Source organism: Oncorhynchus keta, chromosome 33 (assembly GCF_023373465.1).
Source record: "Oncorhynchus keta strain PuntledgeMale-10-30-2019 chromosome 33, Oket_V2, whole genome shotgun sequence".
In the NCBI taxonomy this organism is placed as follows: domain Eukaryota; kingdom Metazoa; phylum Chordata; class Actinopteri; order Salmoniformes; family Salmonidae; genus Oncorhynchus; species Oncorhynchus keta.
In genome coordinates, this window is record NC_068453.1 from 257,511 (window position 1) to 269,532 (window position 12,022).

Consider the following 12,022-nt stretch of genomic DNA (forward strand, 5'->3'; position numbering starts at 1 on the left):
ATACATTTGCAAAATTTTCTAAAACCTGTTTTCCCTTTGTCATTATAGGGTATTGTACGTAGATTAAAAAGGAAAATCTATTTTAGAATAAGGCTGTAACGTAACAAAATGTGGAAAAAGTCAAGGGGTCCGAATACTTTCCGAATGCACGGTACATTAGATTAACACAAAGGCCTGCACACTGTATATGCTTCCATTTAAAAAGGGATAGTTCACCCAAATTACAAAATTACTAATTGGTTTCCTTACCCTGTAAGCAGTCTATGGACAAGGTATGACAGCAATCCATGATTTGCTTTTGTTTACCTGGCCACTGTTTCCAAATGCAAACTTTTTACAATTTGTGGTCCAAATCCAATGCAAGCCAATGGATACTGTGGATTTGCTGTCATACCTTGTACATAGACTGCCTACAGGGAAAGGTAACCAAAATGTTATTTCCTGATTTTGGTGAACTATCCCTTAAATAAAAATATTAAAAATGTTTTCAATTACTTTGGTGCATTTTACAGATGTAAGTGGTATATTTTCAAAAAGTACAAAAGTGATGACACTTGTATTTTGTTCAGTACCTTTGATTGTGCATTCATTGGAGCTGAACACATCTTTCACCCCTGAGTCATTCATGCAACATTTCTGTTTTCCATGAAATACCATGAGAACATTTTGTTTAATTCAATAGCAAAAAATGCAAGGTACATTTTCTAAATAATGTTTTTTCCAGTGTCTGAAAAGGAATAGTAGATGGTAAATATAATTTTCCATACAGTATTAGGCTATACAATTTTTCTTGACATTATCTTTTTGTTTTGCAAACCACATTTTTTATGCTTTGTTTTCAATGTCAGGTTGAGAGCGTGTTGAGAATTATTTCAGTTTTACAGTTGAATTATTCTTACTGAATACAGAACATACAAATTGACAAATCATAAAAAAAAGGGTATTGTATTGCAGTAGCACGGTGTGTGTATGCCATTTCTGCCCCATGTAACAATGTATAACATCTAATTTTCTATGTGACTTTTCAACTGAGATAATGAGTGGAGTATATTGTTAAATATAACCCAGGTATTTCAGCAGTGCATTGTACACTACACAATCATTTGAAATGGTGGCAGATACAGTGCCTTGCGAAAGTATTCGGCCCCCTTGTACTTTGCGACCTTTTGCCACATTTCAGGCTTCAAACATAAAGATATAAAACTGTATTTTTTTGTGAAGAATCAACAACAAGTGGGACACAATCATGAAGTGGAACGACATTTATTGGATATTTCAAACTTTTTTAACAAATCAAAAACTGAAAAATTGGGCGTGCAAAATTATTCAGCCCCCTTAAGTTAATACAAAAAATCTAAACAGATTGTCACGACTTCTTCCGAAGTCGTTGCCTCTCCCTGTTCGGAGCGGTGCTCGGCGGTCGGCGTCACCGGTCTTCTAGCCATCATCGATCCATTTTTCATTTTCCATTGGTTTTGTCTTGTCTTACCACACACCTGTTTTCAATCCCATCCATTACCTGTTGTGTATTCAACCCTCTGTTTCCCCTCATGTCTTTGTCAGAGATTGTTTATTGTCAGTGTAGTGTTTATTTGTATAGGTGCGCGACGGGTCTTCGTACCCATATTTGTTTATATTAATTTTTCTTATTAGTGTTATGGAGCATGTTACTTGGACATTTATTAAAAGACTCCATTTTACACTCCGTTTGACTCTCCTGCGCCTGTCTTCCCTGCCACCTATACACACGTCTTTGACACAGATCATCAAAATGTCTCGTTTCAAAACTCGCAGCACACATAAGTACAACAAACAAATTCACAGTCACTTGTTCACGGCACCAAATCACTCTTTCAATTTGGATACATATTCAAATTGAAGTATCTGCTTTTCAAAATAGAATATTGACTTAACTTTTTTTATATGATTTTATTGTAATTTGTTAAAAACTTCTTACGGCTAGGGGTTCCCAACATTCCACTGAAAAGGCAGCGCGGTATATTCAAAAATATTTTTTTGAAATATTTAACTTTCACACATTGACAAGTCCAATACAGCAAATGAAAGATAAAGATCTTGTTAATCTACCCATCGTGTCCGATTTTTAAATGTTTTACAGCGAAAACACAACATATACTTATGTTAGATCACCACCAAATCCAAAAAAACACACAGCCATTTTTCCCAGCCAAAGATAGTCACAAAAGCAGAATTAGAGATAAAATGAATCACTAACCTTTGATAATCTTCATCCGATGACACTCATACATTTATGTTTTGTTCGATAATATATAGATTTATATCCACAAATCTCAGTTTACATTGACGCCATGTTCAGAAATGCCTCCAAAATATCCGGAGTAATTGCAGAGAGCTACGCCAGATAACAGAAATACTCATCATAAACTTTGACAAAAGATACATGTTTTACATATAATTAAAGATACACTGGTTCTTAATGCAACCGCCGTGTCAGATTTGTTTTAAATGTTACGAAAAAAGCATACCATGCAATAATCTAAAAAGGTGCTAAGAAGTAACAATATTTCTCCGCCATGGTGGAGTCAACAGAAATACGAAATTACATCATCAATATTCCCGTACCTTTGATCTTTCATCAGAATGCAGGGCAAGGAGTCCTAGTTCCACAATAAATCGTTGTTTTGTTCCATAATGTCCATTGCTAGTGTAATTAACTGCTTGTGCTAGCACGGTTAGTTCACATGTCCAAAAGCTGGCGCTGGTCCAGGCGAACTTGGACGAAAACTTCAAAAAGTTATATTCCAGGTCGAATAAACTGGTAAAACTAAGTAGAATCAATCTTCAGCATGTTATTTTCATAAATATATCCAATAACGTTCCAACCGGATCATTCGTTTTGGTCTACAGAGTCATGGAACGCAGGCGTTATCAACAGAAATGTGCGCAACCAGGCATTCTGACAGACCAGTGACTCATTCTCCTCCCATCCGGTCATACATCACACTAGAGGCTTCATTCCACGTTCTACTGACTGTTGACATCTAGTGGAAGGAAGTGCGAACAGATCCATATCTTTTTTGGATGTGGATAGGCGATGACTTGAAATTCGACCAGCCCTAGAATTTCCACTTCCGGTTTAGAAGTTTGCCTGCCCTATGAGTTCTGTTATACTCACAGACATAATTCAAACAGTTTTAGAAACTTCAGAGTGTTATATATAATAATAATATATTAGCATCTAGGACAGAGTAGGATGCAGTTCACTATGGGCACGCAATTCATCCAAAGTGAAAATACAATTAACGATTGGTTCCTGAATTAAAAGTTGCATCATACTGTGATATAGCATGAGGTATGCAGTTGTCATGACGTTGGCCTGGGGGGTAGGTTTATGACAGTCATAAATACCCCTTCCCCCCTTTTTCCTCTCTCTACCCTACTGAGGTTAAATTTGCAAAACCCCTGGTTAACATAGAGATTCTGGGAACGTCAGAAGGTGGGGGGAAATTAACTATATTCTGGTAATCCGACCAATGGAACATGGTACTTAATGAATATGCTGTCAGTTCGGTTGTCATCTGAGACATTCTGATCAATGATCAGATGACGTAAACTCTACAGTGGAAAGTCTACACACCAGAGTTATCGGATTCACATGGAATTGTTGTTCAATGTTTGAATATGAAATTATTTGTGATGGGATGAAATGTGATTTTAGCTTCTAAAATGTGAGATGTGGGTTTTCATAAGACAGGGCTGCTCAATCAGTGGCCCGCCCTGTGAAGGGACATGGGCTATAAAACACGCCCTTTTCTCCCTTCCTATATAAGCCCTTGACGACAATATAACTTTCTGTTCCGAGGATGTAGGACGACGGTCCTATGCCAGAATGGTTCAGATCATAACTACAGAACGAAGCCATTATCAGTGTGAGCTTTTGTTGCGAATGGTATGAACTTTGAACTCTTATTCACTACAGAAGTGATACCTCCTAGACATTGAGTAAGCAACAGCAGATGCAAACGCAGGTTAGGAAGGAACAGACAGAGTATCCCGTCTACCACACAACGCCATTACTACACCGTATCCAATTGACAACCAGAGACATTCTTCAAAGGACTCGGTTTGGCAACACGGCCTTCCATCTGCCACCAACCTACCGAAGCTCAGCTCAGAGGAAATATTTATTGCATTTTCCTTTTCCAAATGGGCGTTAATTTAGAAGGCATCAGATACTGTATTTATGATAGCACAGCTTCTCCCTGTGTCCCTCAGTCTTCCCGCTCTTTCACTCTAACCCAGCCCCTTTTCCTTTGTGTAACAAGCTGTTCCGCCCGCTAGGGACGTTTTCCTTTATGACGTAATTTGTAATGAAGTTATGATTTAATTATGTGTATGTGTAATTCTGTCTGATTAGTTAGGTATTTAGTAAATAAATGATTAAACCCAATTTTGTATTGCCAATTCAAATTGTTAGCCAGGGTTCGTGCAGATATCTGAAAGTTGTAAATTCTTGGTTGAGACTGAATTAAGAAGACGATTAATATTGACTGCTATTGATGTAAAATATTACTAGGTCTTTAAGAGTTTATTCGGAAGATAACAGCTCTATAAATATTATTTTGTGGTGCCCGACTCTCTAGTTAATTACATTTACATGATTAGCTCAATCAGATGATAATAATTACGGAGAAATTATTTAATAGAATAGCATGTCTTATCACTTAATCCGGCATAGCCAAAGACACGACACAGTGGTACGGTACAGTGTGTTACAGTGCTTGCCGTTAATGTTTGTTCAAACCATCATATCTTTGAGCAAATCTACAACATTTATTAAAATCAGGGTATTTGAAGCCGAACAGATGCAATCTTGAATGCATGCCATGCAATCATGAATACACTTCATGATTCAAATTCAATTGAATTCCTCTACTCTACCTAAAACATCCATTAATACAAACTGAATTGGTCCACTCACACTGACAGCGTCATGAAGAAGGCGCAGCAGCGCCTCTTCAACCTCAGGAGGCTGAAGAAATTCGGCTTGTCACCAAAAGCACTCACAAACTTCTGCAGATGCACAATCGAGAGCATCCTGGCGGGCTGTATCACCGCCTGGTACGGCAACTGCTCCGCCCTCAACCGTAAGGCTCTCCAGAGGGTAGTGATGTCTGCACAACGCATCACCGGGGGCAAACTACCTGCCCTCCAGGACACCTACACCACCCGATGTTACAGGAAGGCCATAAAGATCATCAAGGACATCAACCACCCGAGCCACTGCCTGTTCACCCCGCTATCATCCAGAAGGCGAGGTCAGTACAGGTGCATCAAAGCTGGGACCGAGAGACTGAAAAACAGCTTCTATCTCAAGGCCATCAGACTGTTAAACAGCCACCACTAACATTGAGTGGCTGCTGCCAACACACTGACATTGACACTGACCCAACTCCAGCAACTTTAATAATGGGAATTGATGGGAAATTATGTAAATATATCACTAGCCACTTTAAACAATGCTACCTTATATAATGTTACTTACCCTACATTATTCATCTCATATGCATACGTATATACTGTACTCTATATCATCGACTGCATCCTTATGTAATACATGTATCACTAGCCACTTTAACTATGCCACTTTGTTTACTTTGTCTACATACTCATCTCATATGTATATACTGTACTCGATACCATCTACTGTATGCTGCCCTGTACCATCACTCATTCATATATCCTTATGTACATATTCTTTATCCCCTTACACTGTGTATAAGACAGTAGTTTTGGAATTGTTAGTTAGATTACTTGTTGGTTATCACTGCATTGTCGGAACTAGAAGCACAAGCATTTCGCTACACTCGCATTAACATCTGCTAACCATGTGTATGTGACAAATAAAATTTTATTTTATTTTATTTTATTTGAATCTGTCTTAGTGCTTGATTTTATGCAAACATATAAATCTATTTGGATGGTTAAAAGCTGACATTTGGTCGTTTCTAACTCAAATTTTCCATTCTCTGTTCTTTTGTTGATATTATATCCGGGCCTTTATTTACGATTATTATTTTTTAAAGAATGTATTTTATTTTTTCCCCTGAAGAACACAAACCATTCACACCAACCCCTCATTCAAATTAGTTTTGGTCACCAATTAGCTATTATGAGAGTATTGGTTGGCTATTGTCCAATTTAATGGCTCATCAAGGTGTGAACTTGTGACCAATGTCCATCACTGCTGTAAGCCCAGTAGTTCATAAAAAATAAAAACACAGCATCTACAGTAGTAGTAATACAGTGCATTCGGAAGGTGTTCAGACCCCTTGACTTTTTCAACATTTTGTTACGTTACAGCCTTATCCTAAAATTGATTATATAAAGCATGCTCCTCATCAATCTACACACAACACCCCATAATGACAAAGCGAAAACAGGTTTTTAGAAATGTTTGCAAATGTATACAAATTTAAAACAGAAATACCTTATTGACATAAGTATTCAGACCTTTACCTATGAGACTCTAAATTGAGCTCAACTCATCCTGTTTACATTGATTACATTTTTTAAAACTATTTTAGCTTTGTCATTATGGGGTATTGCGCGTAGATTAATTAGGATTTTAAAACATTAACTTCTGTCTTAGTACATACATTTCACAATTGTCAGTGTTCATATTTAATATAAGCAATATTTATTATACTTATCTATGTTGTGGATGAGCGCGTTGTTTGTTTGTTCTATCTATCTGCTGATTGATAATTTGTTTTCCTTCTTTTTACATTCTTTCTTCAATATAATCATTCTTCATTAATTCAGTAGGTTAAACCCGTTCATTCAGAAGGTTAAAACCTCGCTCCTACCCTCACTCAGATGACTGACCGAATCTACCGGTAGCCTAAACTGTGGCACAAATTTAGGAATTTTTCACACCTAACCAAGCTTCAAGACTATCCTTTTGTAAATTAATGGAGGTGTGAATGCTTCTGTCCGAGAGTCTCTTTCCTCTGCGCTAGAGTCCTGCATCGGGCAAAATAAAAAAATGAGGTTGTTCCGGAGTTGAGAGAGAACTTGGGTAAGTACAGCCGATTACATAAACAAAGGAGTGAGTGTGTTTGGAGAGGCGTTGTCCACCACAGCGTGGGGCAGTGGGACAGTTTCTTGTGCAAAACTGCAGATAATATAAGGCCAACTATTTTGAAAGAACACTTGGGGATATTGATTTTCTCTATCACTTCAGATGCAAAACTCGCCTTAGAAACAAGCAAACAGACTACTCTTCACCTGGTAATTGCATGGTTCCAAAGGAAAAAGCGTCACCTACAGCTGTATTTTTGGTGTCAGAGAGAAGACGGCATACTTTTCCTGCACAGGAATTTGCAGAAGTTTGAGTAAATAAACTGTTTTCAAGTTATTGTTTCAGTAGCTTTATTTGTTGGCTAATTCAGGATTTCATCATAAACTATAACCCTATATGGCCAGCGTAAGGTTAATTCATGCAGGAAAGAGGAATTAATAGCATACTGTCAGGAGTCATGAAAACAATTGGGCTAAATTGTTATTCATTATAATCATTCAATCAGAAGGTTAAAACTCATAGGTCTTAGGCATGCAGAAAATGAAATTAGATTACCAGGTACATTTTTTATTTGATTTTACTGCCTACAGTATGTACAGTAGAAAGGGAGTGACATGTTATAGACTTTTACACAACATTGTTAATTAAATTCAAACGCTATAGGCTAATAGCTAATGTTGGAATATGACAAGCTCGCAACACACATCTGATTATTTATTATGAATAGGATTTATTTGATTTAATTTGTTTACATTCCTCATTGCAGCCTCAGAACCGCAGACCACGTGTATGGCGTTGTGTGGGGTGAGCAACATTGTGAATAGAGTGCCCCATGGTGGCATTGGGGTTATGTTATGGGTTATGGTATGGGTAGGCATAAGCTACAGACAACGAAAATGGCAATTTGAATGCACAAAAATATCATGCTGAGATCCCGAGGCCCATTTTGTTTTTAAGAGTGACCAACAGATCTATATTCCCATTCAAGTAAAATCCAAAGATTAGGGCCTAATTAATGTATTTCAATTGTCTGATTTCCTCATATGAACTGTAACTCAGTAAAATCAATGAAATTGTTGCATGCTGCATTTATATTTTTGCTCAGTATAAATGTAATAAATAAAACAAATAAATATAAACAACTTAGATCTTCAAAAAATTGACAACCTTTTTGCAACCATTGTATCCACAATGTCAAGTCAGTTTAGGGTTGGTTTGGTTAGCTAACATGATATGAAAGATGCAGCAACAGCAGATCAACAGTATCAGCTTTTTGGCCACTTGCCCTGGTTCCTAGAGGGAGGTGGACTGCAGTGTGAAGGGATGCAGGATTGTGGAATCACTGTATCATAGGGGACTTTTCCATTCTATTGCTGAGGTGTGGTGGTCTTACTGGCACAGAAACATCACCCAGCTGGGTGCTACATTTCAGTAGTGGATGATACAGACTACCTACAGAGGATGAGCTGTGAACATTGAAGACGATGAGGTGCCCAATGTGGCGCTTTGTGGCCTGTTCGTCAGATGTTTCTAACTCCCTGCCTTGCTGTTCCATTGATGTTCCCACCGCTCATGATACTACCTTTCCAAACTGCCCATCATCTAAAGCTGTGGAAGACCATCACCCAAGAACTGCCTGATCCCTAATTTGTACTTATTTTTGAAACGACAGATTCTACTTGTAATGAAAAGCCCTATATAAAATTAAAATATTCTAATAATAATGAATACATTATTATTACTATTATGTGCATAAATGAGGCCCATACAGACGACGTGCCTAATGTTTTTTCCTGACTGTACTCTTTCATTCAGTTTCTTCTTTACATCAGCAAAGAATGACTCTGTGTTTCAGAAACTCACTTTATATACACTCTGGGCTATCGCTCTTTCCACACTGTGGTAAATAAACCCAGCTTGTTATTTTATAATTCATTATTTCGTTTTTTAGAGGGAGAGAAACAAAAATCTTTTATCAGCGTTTTAATTCCCTCTTGCGATAGTCTGGCACAATGACGGAATGACGCAATCCGCCACCATCTACCTCAAACGCGCCGCTCAAAACTTTAAATTGCGGAATCACTATATCGCTTAAATCAACTGCTGAAAACGGATAACTACTGATCCAAAGGTATGTATGGCTTGGTTAACGTACTGTATATACAATGAGCTTACAAAACATTAAGGACACCTGCTCCTTCCCTGACAGACTGTCCAGGTGAATACAGGTGAAAGCTATCTCTTATTGATGTCACTTGTTAAATCCACTTCAATCAGTGTAGATGAAGGGGAGGAGACAGGTTAAATAAGGATTTTTAAGCCTGGAGACAATTGAGACATGGATTGAGACATGGATTGTGTAGGTGTGCCATTCAGAGGGTGTTGTATCAATATGTTTGGACCATGACAGTAGCTAAGATGTGGAGAAGTCTGTCCATAAAAAAGCGCTGCTCTGCCTTCTAACAACACTACCAACAAGGCAGGTCCTACAGGCCCTGGTTTTGTCGCACCTGGACTACTGTTCAGTCGTTTGGTCAGGTGCCACTTGCAGTTGGCTCAGAACAGGGCAGCAAGGCTGGCCCTTAAAGGTACACAGAGAGCTAACATTAATGACATGCATGTCAATCTCTCATTGCTCAAAGTGGAAAAGAGATTGACTTCCTCATTACTTATTTTTGTAAGAGGTGTTGATAAGCTGACGGTACCGAGAGGTCTATTTAAAATACTAGCACACAGCTCGGACACCCATGCATACCCCACAAGACATGCCACCAGAGGTCTCTTCACAGTCTCCAAGTCCAGAAAAGACTATGGGAGGTGCACAGTACTACACAGATAGAGCCATGACTACATGGAACTCTGTTCCACATCAGGTAACTGATGCAAGCAGTAGAATCAGATTTAAAAAGCAGGTAAAGAAATACACCTTATGGAACAGGGGGAAGTAACACAAACATAGGCACAGACACATGCATACCCACAAATGATAACATACGCACAAGTACACATGGATTTTGCGTTGTAGATATGTGGTAGTGGAGCATGGGCCTGTGGGCACACACTTAGTGTGTTGTGAATTCTGTAATGAATGTATTGTAATGTTTTTAAAATTGTATAACTGCCTTAATTTTGCCAGACCCCAAGAAGAGTAGCTACTGCCTTGGCAGCAGCTAATGGGGATCCATAATAAATACAAATACAAATGGGCAAGAAAAAATATAGAAGTGCCTTTGAACAGACTAAGATAGTAGGCAATGCTCCCTCTAAGCTGCGTGCGTGCAGTAACCCCAAGACTGCTGCGCAGCTCCACCGGGACTGCCGTGCAGAAGAAATATCAGCCACATAGAGAAACACGAGATTTAACTTCACTCAACTTTCTGGAGCAGTGGTCACCAAACGGTCGATCGCCAAATATTTCTGTAAAAAAGCCACTGGCCAATCAGATGGCTCAGATTACTGTGTCTGCAGTAACATAGCAGGCATAAAAGAAACCTACAGCAAAGTTGATACTGTGAGATTTCAACATGTTTAAAACCATGACTAGAGAGAGACTGTCAACAAACACAGCAAAGAGCTGCTGTTTTTTATGACTGAGTTCATGTTTAACTTCTTACTCAGCACTATCAACACTTTCTATTCAATAATTTTATAAGCCATAAAATGCGCATTCTTCCTATTTCAACTCAGCACTACAACAAGCACTGCAGCAGTAATGAATGAGTAAGAAAGTATATGGAATGGGTTCTGACTCCTGAATTTGAAATATTGAGTGCCATAGTCTGATTTCTAAACCAGAAGTTAATGGTTATCTGTAGGAGGAATCACATGGTTGCAGGCACTGATAAGGTTGGAGAGATGTGGTTTAGTGAAGAATTGGGGCAGAGGTCAGGTCAGATCACATTCAGGGAGAAGGAACAGTTTATTGTTCGCATCGCTTAACTTCCTGCCTAGCAATAAAGTTCGAGAGAAGGAGGATAATTCACATAAATCGGGGTATATATACACTTGTGCTGGTGGCAATATGTCTTTGTCTGTTCAACTGTTCGAGACTTCGGGTGAACAAACTTGGTTTGAGCTTTCCTAATCGTCTGTGAGTTTTGCTCGGTTCATTTAGAACCTAACATTATCTATAGGCTTGCGTTGTTATTATTATTAGCTGCTTGGTGTTTTTAATATTGAGGAATATTTAACTTTCTCTGTTCATAGGAGTAACAACATGAATTTGTGCATGAGGCAGAAACAATACGGTAAGACTCAAGTTTCACCATCAGCTGGAAGACGGTGTCCCTTTTTCGTCAGTGTCAGTGGTGAAAAGGGAGAGTGGAGGGATGATGAGAGGTGGATCCTCAGTCTGCTGCTCTCTCCCTCTGCTGAGACTGACCAGTAAAATACAATTTAAAAGCAAATGATTTAAATGTATACTCACTCAGCTGTGCCTCACAAGTAAAACAACAATGGATCCATTACCGGTGTGATCATATAGCCTACCTCAAATTTTGAAATATATATATTTCTAAATGGCCCAAACAACAATGCATTGGGCAGGGCAATTCAAGCAAAGCCAATATGCGGTGATAAAGTATTGGGCATATAGCTTACGACACAAACCTCATTGCTATGGTACGGTTTTTAATTGGTCATGTTAAAAAAAAACCCTGAGTGGTAGATCTCGGCTTGCATTTTGACTAAGAAAGTGATCTTGACTCAGGAAAGTTTGGTGACCAATGTTCTAGAGTTTTCCCTGTTAACACTATCCACGTTACCCTTTGCTGTAGCAATTGTGATCGAATCAACTCAATATTAGCCACTTTCAATGCAACATACAGGAACAAAACTAACTAACTAGATTTTGTTTTAGGCACAACACATTGGAGTACGCACGACTCAGCCCATACTCTACACAGACCGGTAAACTGGACTTTGTTTACAGAATGAGCAGTCGTGAGTAGATACACT

At 38.5% G+C, this 12,022-nt stretch overlaps 1 protein-coding gene across 5 annotated transcripts in view; it reads right to left on the reverse strand.

Moving 5' to 3' along the window:
- Window positions 1–12,022, reverse strand: part of LOC118366007 (diacylglycerol kinase delta-like) — a 120,557-nt gene that overhangs the window by 18,534 nt on the left and 90,001 nt on the right. The window lies entirely within an intron of this gene.